This window comes from Taudactylus pleione, unplaced genomic scaffold, assembly GCF_031769625.1.
Source record: "Taudactylus pleione unplaced genomic scaffold, aTauple2 ptg000317l, whole genome shotgun sequence".
Lineage (NCBI taxonomy): Eukaryota > Metazoa > Chordata > Amphibia > Anura > Myobatrachidae > Taudactylus > Taudactylus pleione.
The window spans coordinates 4,987,658-5,000,301 of NW_028284718.1; the positions used below are offsets into that span (position 1 = coordinate 4,987,658).

Sequence of the window (12,644 nt, forward strand, 5' to 3'; positions counted from 1 at the left end):
AAAAACACCATATACATTTATGTAAAAATGAATTTGTAGAATAAATAAAATATTTCCTTATGGTCCAGTAGATAGTTTTCTAAGTATGCATATAGGAAAAGTGCAGGGACAAGATTTGTGAGTGCCTCCAGAGTTTGGACTTCTCTCATGGACAAAGCTAAAGACTTGTCATATGCAATGTACAAATCATGCTTCCAGACACAGAAGAAAGGCAAAAGAAAACCTTGCAATTTCATTTTTGAACTTTTTGTGTTTCAAAATGAGACTATTCTTTTAAAACATTCAAAGCTATCTAGACAGTAGGGAACCTGCAGTTTTCCTAATATACCACAATACAGTTGAAATTTGAATAAGTATGCTCTTATTTTTAGAACAACTAAAATGTTTCCGTAAGATTCTATTGATAGTTTTCTTTGTGTGCTAATTTGGAAAGTGCAGTGACAAGATTTAAAAATGGCTACAGAGTTTGGACTTGTCTGATCGATAAAACCCAAGACTTGTCAAAAGCTATGTGTAAATCATGCATAACTAGAAGAAAGGCAATTGAAAAATGATGAAGGCAAGATTCATAAGTATGTACAAATTCTATTGGGAGTATGGCAAAAACAAAACTCAGTTGATGCTATTAACTTAGCCAATTGAGAAAATCAGATATATATAAACCATGAGAAGCACCGTAAAAAAGAAATAGAGGACTCATCAGGGATTTGAACCCGGGACCTCTCGCACCCAAAGCAAGAATCATACCCCTAGACTAACGAGCCAACTGAAACAAGCCTGTTTTATTTGATTTCTTAACTATTTTATGTGAAAATGGTGTTCTTTTAAAGCAGTCACTAATGTATACAAGGAGGAAAAATTAGCATAAATATAATATTTCCTAATAGTCAATATTTTTCTAAGTATACTTGCTTGGAAATTGCTGTGCAAAGTTTTATGATGCCCAGCAGAGTTTTTCTGATGGATAAAACCCAAGACATGTCACATGCTATGTTCAGATAAGTACTTACAAATAATTTTAGCAGTTTGACAAAAAACAAAATTCAATTGTGCAAATAAGTAAATCCAATCTATTTTGAGAGTTTTGAAAAAACAATATTCAGTTGAAATTCACTCTGGAAATTGACTTCAATAAGATAATGGAACCATGTCAAAGAATCTAACAATTTGGGCTCGTCCGGGATTTGAACCCTTGACCTCTCGCACCCAAAGTGAGAATCAAAGAGTCATCAAGTAAGCATGTATTATTTGATTTCTTAACTGTTTTTATGTGAAAATTTTATTATTTTAAAGCAGTCACTAATGTATACAAGGTGGAAATATTAGCATAAATAAAATATTTCCTAATAGTCAATATTTTTCTAAGTATACTTGCTTGGAAATTGCTGTGCAAAGTTTTATGATGCCCAGCAGAGTTTTTCTGATGGATAAAACCCAAGACATGTCACATGCTATGTGCAGGTAAGTAATTACAAATAATTTTAGCAGTTTGACAAAAAACAAAATTCAATTGTGCAAATAAGTAAATCCAATCTATTTTGTGAGTTTTTAAAAAATAATATTCATTTGAAGATTTTACTCAGGAAATTGTATTCAATAAGATAATGGAACTATGTCAAAGAATCTGAAAATTTGGGCTCGTCCATGATTTGAACCTGGGACCTCTCACACTCTAAGCGAGAATCTTAACCCTAGACCAACAAGCCACCTACCTGAACATTTTTCAATTGATTTTTCAATTGATTTAATGAAAATAGCTTTTTGTTTTTAAAAACACCATATACATTTATGTAAAAATGAATTTGTAGAATAAATAAAATATTTCCTTATGGTCCAGTAGATAGTTTTCTAAGTATGCATATAGGAAAAGTGCAGGGACAAGATTTGTGAGTGCCTCCAGAGTTTGGACTTCTCTCATGGACGAAGCTAAAGACTTGTCATATGCAATGTACAAATCATGCTTCCAGACACAGAAGAAAGGCAAAAGAAAACCTTGCAATTTCATTTTTGAACTTTTTGTGTTTCAAAATGAGACTATTCTTTTAAAACATTCAAAGCTATCTAGACAGTAGGGAACCTGCATTTTTCCTAATATACCACAATACAGTTGAAATTTGAATAAGTATGCTCTTATTTTTAGAACAACTAAAATGTTTCCGTAAGATTCTATTGATAGTTTTCTTTGTGTGCTAATTTGGAAAGTGCAGTGACAAGATTTAAAAATGGCTACAGAGTTTGGACTTGTCTGATCGATAAAACCCAAGACTTGTCAAAAGCTATGTGTAAATCATGCATAACTAGAAGAAAGGCAATTGAAAAATGATGAAGGCAAGATTCATAAGTATGTACAAATTCTATTGGGAGTATGGCAAAAACAAAACTCAGTTGATGCTATTAACTTAGCCAATTGAGAAAATCAGACATATATAAACCATGAGAAGCACCGTAAAAAAGAAATAGAGAGCTCATCCGGGATTTGAACCCGGGACCTCTCGCACCCAAAGCAAGAATCATACCCCTAGACTAACGAGCCAACTGAAACAAGCCTGTTTTATTTGATTTCTTAACTATTTTATGTGAAAATGGTGTTCTTTTAAAGCAGTCACTAATGTATACAAGGAGGAAAAATTAGCATAAATAAAATATTTCCTAATAGTCAATATTTTTCTAAGTATACTTGCTTGGAAATTGCTGTGCAAAGTTTTATGATGCCCAGCAGAGTTTTTCTGATGGATAAAACCCAAGACATGTCACATGCTATGTTCAGATAAGTACTTACAAATAATTTTAGCAGTTTGACAAAAAACAAAATTCAATTGTGCAAATAAGTAAATCCAATCTATTTTGAGAGTTTTGAAAAAACAATATTCAGTTGAAATTCACTCTTGAAATTGACTTCAATAAGATAATGGAACCATGTCAAAGAATCTAACAATTTGGGCTCGTCCGGGATTTGAACCCTTGACCTCTCGCACCCAAAGTGAGAATGATAGAGTCATCAAGTAAGCATGTTTTATTTGATTTCTTAACTGTTTTTATGTGAAAATTGTATTATTTTAAAGCAGTCACTAATGTATACAAGGTGGAAATATTAGCATAAATAAAATATTTCCTAATAGTCAATATTTTTCTAAGTATACTTGCTTGGAAATTGCTGTGCAAAGTTTTATGATGCCCAGCAGAGTTTTTCTGATGGATAAAACCCAAGACATGTCACATGCTATGTGCAGGTAACTAATTACAAATAATTTTAGCAGTTTGACAAAAAACAAAATTCAATTGTGCAAATAAGTAAATCAAATCTATTTTGTGAGTTTTTTTAAAATAATATTCATTTGAAGATTTTACTCAGGAAATTGTATTCAATAAGATAATGGAACTATGTCAAAGAATCTGAAAATTTGGGCTCGTCCATGATTTGAACCTGGGACCTCTCACACTCTAAGCGAGAATCTTAACCCTAGACCAACAAGCCACCTACCTGAACATTTTTCTATTGATTTTTCAATTGATTTAATGATAATAGCTTTTTGTTTTTAGAAAACACCATATACATTTATGTAAAAATGAATTTGTAGAATAAATAAAATATTTCCTTATGGTCCAGTAGATAGTTTTCTAAGTATGCATATAGGAAAAGTGCAGGGACAAGATTTGTGAGTGCCTCCAGAGTTTGGACTTCTCTCATGGACAAAGCGAAAGACTTGTCATATGCAATGTACAAATCATGCTTCCAGACACAGAAGAAAGGCAAAAGAAAACCTTGCAATTTCATTTTAGAACTTTTTGTGTTTCAAAATGAGACTATTCTTTTAAAACATTCAAAGCTATCTAGACAGTAGGGAACCTGCAGTTTTCCTAATATACCACAATACAGTTGAAATTTGAATAAGTATGCTCTTATTTTTAGAACAACTAAAATGTTTCCGTAAGATTCTATTGATAGTTTTCTTTGTGTGCTTATTTGGAAAGTGCAGTGACAAGATTTAAAAATGGCTACAGAGTTTGGACTTGTCTGATCGATAAAACCCAAGACTTGTCAAAAGCTATGTGTAAATCATGCATAACTAGAAGAAAGGCAATTGAAAAATGATGAAGGCAAGATTCATAAGTATGTACAAATTCTATTGGGAGTATGGCAAAAACAAACTCAGTTGATGCTATTAACTTAGCCAATTGAGAAAATCAGATATATATAAACCATGAGAAGCACCGTAAAAAAGAAATAGAGGACTCATCAGGGATTTGAACCCGGGACCTCTCGCACCCAAAGCAAGAATCATACCCCTAGACTAACCAGCCAACTGAAACAAGCCTGTTTTATTTGATTTCTTAACTATTTTATGTGAAAATGGTGTTCTTTTAAAGCAGTCACTAATGTATACAAGGAGGAAAAATTAGCATAAATATAATATTTCCTAATAGTCAATATTTTTCTAAGTATACTTGCTTGGAAATTGCTGTGCAAAGTTTTATGATGCCCAGCAGAGTTTTTCTGATGGATAAAACCCAAGACATGTCACATGCTATGTTCAGATAAGTACTTACAAATAATTTTAGCAGTTTGACAAAAAACAAAATTCAATTGTGCAAATAAGTAAATCCAATCTATTTTGAGAGTTTTGAAAAAACAATATTCAGTTGAAATTCACTCTGGAAATTGACTTCAATAAGATAATGGAACCATGTCAAAGAATCTAACAATTTGGGCTCGTCCGGGATTTGAACCCTTGACCTCTCGCACCCAAAGTGAGAATCAAAGAGTCATCAAGTAAGCATGTATTATTTGATTTCTTAACTGTTTTTATGTGAAAATTTTATTATTTTAAAGCAGTCACTAATGTATACAAGGTGGAAATATTAGCATAAATAAAATATTTCCTAATAGTCAATATTTTTCTAAGTATACTTGCTTGGAAATTGCTGTGCAAAGTTTTATGATGCCCAGCAGAGTTTTTCTGATGGATAAAACCCAAGACATGTCACATGCTATGTGCAGGTAAGTAATTACAAATAATTTTAGCAGTTTGACAAAAAACAAAATTCAATTGTGCAAATAAGTAAATCCAATCTATTTTGTGAGTTTTTAAAAAATAATATTCATTTGAAGATTTTACTCAGGAAATTGTATTCAATAAGATAATGGAACTATGTCAAAGAATCTGAAAATTTGGGCTCGTCCATGATTTGAACCTGGGACCTCTCACACTCTAAGCGAGAATCTTAACCCTAGACCAACAAGCCACCTACCTGAACATTTTTCAATTGATTTTTCAATTGATTTAATGAAAATAGCTTTTTGTTTTTAAAAACACCATATACATTTATGTAAAAATGAATTTGTAGAATAAATAAAATATTTCCTTATGGTCCAGTAGATAGTTTTCTAAGTATGCATATAGGAAAAGTGCAGGGACAAGATTTGTGAGTGCCTCCAGAGTTTGGACTTCTCTCATGGACGAAGCTAAAGACTTGTCATATGCAATGTACAAATCATGCTTCCAGACACAGAAGAAAGGCAAAAGAAAACCTTGCAATTTCATTTTTGAACTTTTTGTGTTTCAAAATGAGACTATTCTTTTAAAACATTCAAAGCTATCTAGACAGTAGGGAACCTGCATTTTTCCTAATATACCACAATACAGTTGAAATTTGAATAAGTATGCTCTTATTTTTAGAACAACTAAAATGTTTCCGTAAGATTCTATTGATAGTTTTCTTTGTGTGCTAATTTGGAAAGTGCAGTGACAAGATTTAAAAATGGCTACAGAGTTTGGACTTGTCTGATCGATAAAACCCAAGACTTGTCAAAAGCTATGTGTAAATCATGCATAACTAGAAGAAAGGCAATTGAAAAATGATGAAGGCAAGATTCATAAGTATGTACAAATTCTATTGGGAGTATGGCAAAAACAAAACTCAGTTGATGCTATTAACTTAGCCAATTGAGAAAATCAGACATATATAAACCATGAGAAGCACCGTAAAAAAGAAATAGAGGGCTCATCCGGGATTTGAACCCGGGACCTCTCGCACCCAAAGCAAGAATCATACCCCTAGACTAACGAGCCAACTGAAACAAGCCTGTTTTATTTGATTTCTTAACTATTTTATGTGAAAATGGTGTTCTTTTAAAGCAGTCACTAATGTATACAAGGAGGAAAAATTAGCATAAATAAAATATTTCCTAATAGTCAATATTTTTCTAAGTATACTTGCTTGGAAATTGCTGTGCAAAGTTTTATGATGCCCAGCAGAGTTTTTCTGATGGATAAAACCCAAGACATGTCACATGCTATGTTCAGATAAGTACTTACAAATAATTTTAGCAGTTTGACAAAAAACAAAATTCAATTGTGCAAATAAGTAAATCCAATCTATTTTGAGAGTTTTGAAAAAACAATATTCAGTTGAAATTCACTCTTGAAATTGACTTCAATAAGATAATGGAACCATGTCAAAGAATCTAACAATTTGGGCTCGTCCGGGATTTGAACCCTTGACCTCTCGCACCCAAAGTGAGAATGATAGAGTCATCAAGTAAGCATGTTTTATTTGATTTCTTAACTGTTTTTATGTGAAAATTGTATTATTTTAAAGCAGTCACTAATGTATACAAGGTGGAAATATTAGCATAAATAAAATATTTCCTAATAGTCAATATTTTTCTAAGTATACTTGCTTGGAAATTGCTGTGCAAAGTTTTATGATGCCCAGCAGAGTTTTTCTGATGGATAAAACCCAAGACATGTCACATGCTATGTGCAGGTAACTAATTACAAATAATTTTAGCAGTTTGACAAAAAACAAAATTCAATTGTGCAAATAAGTAAATCAAATCTATTTTGTGAGTTTTTTTAAAATAATATTCATTTGAAGATTTTACTCAGGAAATTGTATTCAATAAGATAATGGAACTATGTCAAAGAATCTGAAAATTTGGGCTCGTCCATGATTTGAACCTGGGACCTCTCACACTCTAAGCGAGAATCTTAACCCTAGACCAACAAGCCACCTACCTGAACATTTTTCTATTGATTTTTCAATTGATTTAATGATAATAGCTTTTTGTTTTTAGAAAACACCATATACATTTATGTAAAAATGAATTTGTAGAATAAATAAAATATTTCCTTATGGTCCAGTAGATAGTTTTCTAAGTATGCATATAGGAAAAGTGCAGGGACAAGATTTGTGAGTGCCTCCAGAGTTTGGACTTCTCTCATGGACAAAGCGAAAGACTTGTCATATGCAATGTACAAATCATGCTTCCAGACACAGAAGAAAGGCAAAAGAAAACCTTGCAATTTCATTTTAGAACTTTTTGTGTTTCAAAATGAGACTATTCTTTTAAAACATTCAAAGCTATCTAGACAGTAGGGAACCTGCAGTTTTCCTAATATACCACAATACAGTTGAAATTTGAATAAGTATGCTCTTATTTTTAGAACAACTAAAATGTTTCCGTAAGATTCTATTGATAGTTTTCTTTGTGTGCTTATTTGGAAAGTGCAGTGACAAGATTTAAAAATGGCTACAGAGTTTGGACTTGTCTGATCGATAAAACCCAAGACTTGTCAAAAGCTATGTGTAAATCATGCATAACTAGAAGAAAGGCAATTGAAAAATGATGAAGGCAAGATTCATAAGTATGTGCAAATTCTATTGGGAGTATGGCAAAAACAAAACTCAGTTGATGCTATTAACTTAGCCAATTGAGAAAATCAGATATATATAAACCATGAGAAGCACCGTAAAAAAGAAATAGAGGGCTCATCCGGGATTTGAACCCGACACCTCTCGCACCCAAAGTGAGAATCATACCCCTAGACTAACGAGCCAACTGAAACAAGTCTGTTTTATTTGATTTCTTAACTATTTTATGTGAAAATGGTGTTCTTTTAAAGCAGTCACTAATATATACAAGGAGGAAAAATTAGCATAAATAAAATATTTCCTAATAGTCAATATTTTTCTAAGTATACTTGCTTGGAAATTGCTGTGCAAAGTTTTATGATGCCCAGCAGAGTTTTTCTGATGGATAAAACCCAAGACATGTCACATGCTATGTTCAGATAAGTACTTACAAATAATTTTAGCAGTTTGACAAAAAACAAAATTCAATTGTGCAAATAAGTAAATCCAATCTATTTTGAGAGTTTTGAAAAAACAATATTCAGTTGAAATTGACTTCAATAAGATAATGGAACCATGTCAAAGAATCTAACAATTTGGGCTCGTCCGGGATTTGAACCCTTGACCTCTCGCACCCAAAGTGAGAATGATAGAGTCATCAAGTAAGCATGTTTTATTTGATTTCTTAACTGTTTTTATGTGAAAATTGTATTATTTTAAAGCAGTCACTAATGTATACAAGGTGGAAATATTAGCATAAATAAAATATTTCCTAATAGTCAATATTTTTCTAAGTATACTTGCTTGGAAATTGCTGTGCAAAGTTTTATGATGCCCAGCAGAGTTTTTCTGATGGATAAAACCCAAGACATGTCACATGCTATGTGCAGGTAACTAATTACAAATAATTTTAGCAGTTTGACAAAAAACAAAATTCAATTGTGCAAATAAGTAAATCAAATCTATTTTGTGAGTTTTTTTAAAATAATATTCATTTGAAGATTTTACTCAGGAAATTGTATTCAATAAGATAATGGAACTATGTCAAAGAATCTGAAAATTTGGGCTCGTCCATGATTTGAACCTGGGACCTCTCACACTCTAAGCGAGAATCTTAACCCTAGACCAACAAGCCACCTACCTGAACATTTTTCTATTGATTTTTCAATTGATTTAATGATAATAGCTTTTTGTTTTTAGAAAACACCATATACATTTATGTAAAAATGAATTTGTAGAATAAATAAAATATTTCCTTATGGTCCAGTAGATAGTTTTCTAAGTATGCATATAGGAAAAGTGCAGGGACAAGATTTGTGAGTGCCTCCAGAGTTTGGACTTCTCTCATGGACAAAGCGAAAGACTTGTCATATGCAATGTACAAATCATGCTTCCAGACACAGAAGAAAGGCAAAAGAAAACCTTGCAATTTCATTTTAGAACTTTTTGTGTTTCAAAATGAGACTATTCTTTTAAAACATTCAAAGCTATCTAGACAGTAGGGAACCTGCAGTTTTCCTAATATACCACAATACAGTTGAAATTTGAATAAGTATGCTCTTATTTTTAGAACAACTAAAATGTTTCCGTAAGATTCTATTGATAGTTTTCTTTGTGTGCTTATTTGGAAAGTGCAGTGACAAGATTTAAAAATGGCTACAGAGTTTGGACTTGTCTGATCGATAAAACCCAAGACTTGTCAAAAGCTATGTGTAAATCATGCATAACTAGAAGAAAGGCAATTGAAAAATGATGAAGGCAAGATTCATAAGTATGTGCAAATTCTATTGGGAGTATGGCAAAAACAAAACTCAGTTGATGCTATTAACTTAGCCAATTGAGAAAATCAGATATATATAAACCATGAGAAGCACCGTAAAAAAGAAATAGAGGGCTCATCCGGGATTTGAACCCGACACCTCTCGCACCCAAAGTGAGAATCATACCCCTAGACTAACGAGCCAACTGAAACAAGTCTGTTTTATTTGATTTCTTAACTATTTTATGTGAAAATGGTGTTCTTTTAAAGCAGTCACTAATATATACAAGGAGGAAAAATTAGCATAAATAAAATATTTCCTAATAGTCAATATTTTTCTAAGTATACTTGCTTGGAAATTGCTGTGCAAAGTTTTATGATGCCCAGCAGAGTTTTTCTGATGGATAAAACCCAAGACATGTCACATGCTATGTTCAGATAAGTACTTACAAATAATTTTAGCAGTTTGACAAAAAACAAAATTCAATTGTGCAAATAAGTAAATCCAATCTATTTTGAGAGTTTTGAAAAAACAATATTCAGTTGAAATTCACTTCAATAAGATAATGGAACCATGTCAAAGAATCTAACAATTTGGGCTCGTCCGGGATTTGAACCCTTGACCTCTCGCACCCAAAGTGAGAATGATAGAGTCATCAAGTAAGCATGTTTGATTTGATTTCTTAACTGTTTTTATGTGAATATTTTATTATTTTAAAGCAGTCACTAATGTATACAAGGTGGAAATATTAGCATAAATAAAATATTTCCTAATAGTCAATATTTTTCTAAGTATACTTGCTTGGAAATTGCTGTGCAAAGTTTTATGATGCCCAGCAGAGTTTTTCTGATGGATAAAACCCAAGACATGTCACATGCTATGTGCAGGTAACTAATTACAAATAATTTTAGCAGTTTGACAAAAAACAAAATTCAATTGTGCAAATAAGTAAATCCAATCTATTTTGTGAGTTTTTAAAAAATAATATTCATTTGAAGATTTTACTCAGGAAATTGTATTCAATAAGATAATGGAACTATGTCAAAGAATCTGAAAATTTGGGTTCGTCCATGATTTGAACCTGGGACCTCTCACACTCTAAGCGAGAATCTTAACCCTAGACCAACAAGCCACCTACCTGAACATTTTTCTATTGATTTTTCAATTGATTTAATGAAAATAGCTTTTTGTTTTTAAAAACACCATATACATTTATGTAAAAATGAATTTGTAGAATAAATAAAATATTTCCTTATGGTCCAGTAGATAGTTTTCTAAGTATGCATATAGGAAAAGTGCAGGGACAAGATTTGTGAGTGCCTACAGAGTTTGGACTTCTCTCATGGACAAAGCTAAAGACTTGTCATATGCAATGTACAAATCATGCTTCCAGACACAGAAGAAAGGCAAAAGAAAACCTTGCAATTTCATTTTTGAACTTTTTGTGTTTCAAAATGAGACTATTCTTTTAAAACATTCAAAGCTATCTAGACAGTAGGGAACCTGCAGTTTTCCTAATATACCACAATACAGTTGAAATTTGAATAAGTATGCTCTTATTTTTAGAACAACTAAAATGTTTCCGTGAGATTCTATTGATAGTTTTCTTTGTGTGCTTATTTGGAAAGTGCAGTGACAAGATTTAAAAATGGCTACAGAGTTTGGACTTGTCTGATCGATAAAACCCAAGACTTGTCAAAAGCTATGTGTAAATCATGCATAACTAGAAGAAAGGCAATTGAAAAATGATGAAGGCAAGATTCATAAGTATGTACAAATTCTATTGGGAGTATGGCAAAAACAAACTCAGTTGATGCTATTAACTTAGCCAATTGAGAAAATCAGATATATATATAAACCATGAGATGCACTGTACAAAAGAAATAGAGGGCTCGTCCGGGATTTGAACCCAGGACCTCTCACACCAAAAGCGAGAATCATACACCTAGACCAACGAGCCAACTGAATTAAGCTTGTTTTATTTGATTTCTTAACTATTTTATGTGAAAATGGTGTTCTTTTAAAGCAGTCACTAATGTATACAAGGAGGAAAAATTAGCATAAATAAAATATTTCCTAATAGTCAATATTTTTCTAAGTATACTTGCTTGGAAATTGCTGTGCAAAGTTTTATGATGCCCAGCAGAGTTTTTCTGATGGAAAAAACCCAAGACATGTCACATGCTATGTTCAGATAAGTACTTACAAATAATTTTAGCAGTTTGACAAAAAACAAAATTCAATTGTGCATATAAGTAAATCCAATCTATTTTGAGAGTTTTGAAAAAACAATATTCAGTTGAAATTCACTCTGGAAATTGACTTCAATAAGATAATGGAACCATGTCAAAGAATCTAAAAATTTGGGCTCGTCCGGGATTTGAACCCGTGACCTCTCGCACCCAAAGTGAGAATGATAGAGTCATCAAGTAAGCATGTTTTATTTGATTTCTTAACTGTTTTTCTGTGAAAATTGTATTATTTTAAAGCAGTCACAAATGTATACAAGGTGGAAATATTAGCATAAATAAAATATTTCCTAATAGTCAATATTTTTCTAAGTATACTTGCTTGGAAATTGCTGTGCAAAGTTTTATGATGCCCAGCAGAGTTTTTCTGATGGATAAAACCCAAGACATGTCACATGCTATGTGTAGGAAAGTAATTACAAATAATTTTAGCAGTTTGACAAAAAACTAAATTCAATTGTGCAAATAAGTAAATCCAATCTATTTTGAGAGTTTTGAAAAAACAATATTCAGTTGAAATTCACTCTGGAAATTGACTTCAATAAGATAATGGAACCATGTCAAAGAAGCTAAAAATTTGGGCTCGTCCGGGATTTGAACCCGTGACCTCTCGCACCCAAAGTGGGAATGATAGAGTCATCAAGTAAGCATGTTTTATTTGATTTCTTAACTGTTTTTATGTGAATATTGTATTATTTTAAAGCAGTCACTAATGTATACAAGGTGGAAATATTAGCATAAATAAAATATTTCCTAATAGTCAATATTTTTCTAAGTATACTTGCTTGGAAATTGCTGTGCAAAGTTTTATGATGCCCAGCAGAGTTTTTCTGATGGATAAAACCCAAGACATGTCACATGCTATGTGCAGGTAAGTATTTACAAATAATTTTAGCAGTTTGACAAAAAACAAAATTCAATTGTGCAAATAAGTATATCCAATCTATTTTGTGAGTTTTTAAAAAATAATATTCAATTGAAGATTTTACTCAGGAAATTG

The 12,644-nt window shown here is 31.9% G+C and overlaps 2 non-coding genes across 2 annotated transcripts; both read right to left on the minus strand.

The window, feature by feature from the left end:
- Positions 1-2,461: 2,461 nt before the first annotated feature.
- Positions 2,462-2,533, minus strand: TRNAP-UGG (transfer RNA proline (anticodon UGG)). The gene has a single exon. It is a non-coding gene; the product is annotated as a tRNA-Pro (tRNA).
- A 3,466-nt stretch (positions 2,534-5,999) lies between these two features.
- On the minus strand, positions 6,000-6,071 carry TRNAP-UGG (transfer RNA proline (anticodon UGG)). The gene has a single exon. It is a non-coding gene; the product is annotated as a tRNA-Pro (tRNA).
- Between the last annotated feature and the right edge of the window lie 6,573 nt (positions 6,072-12,644).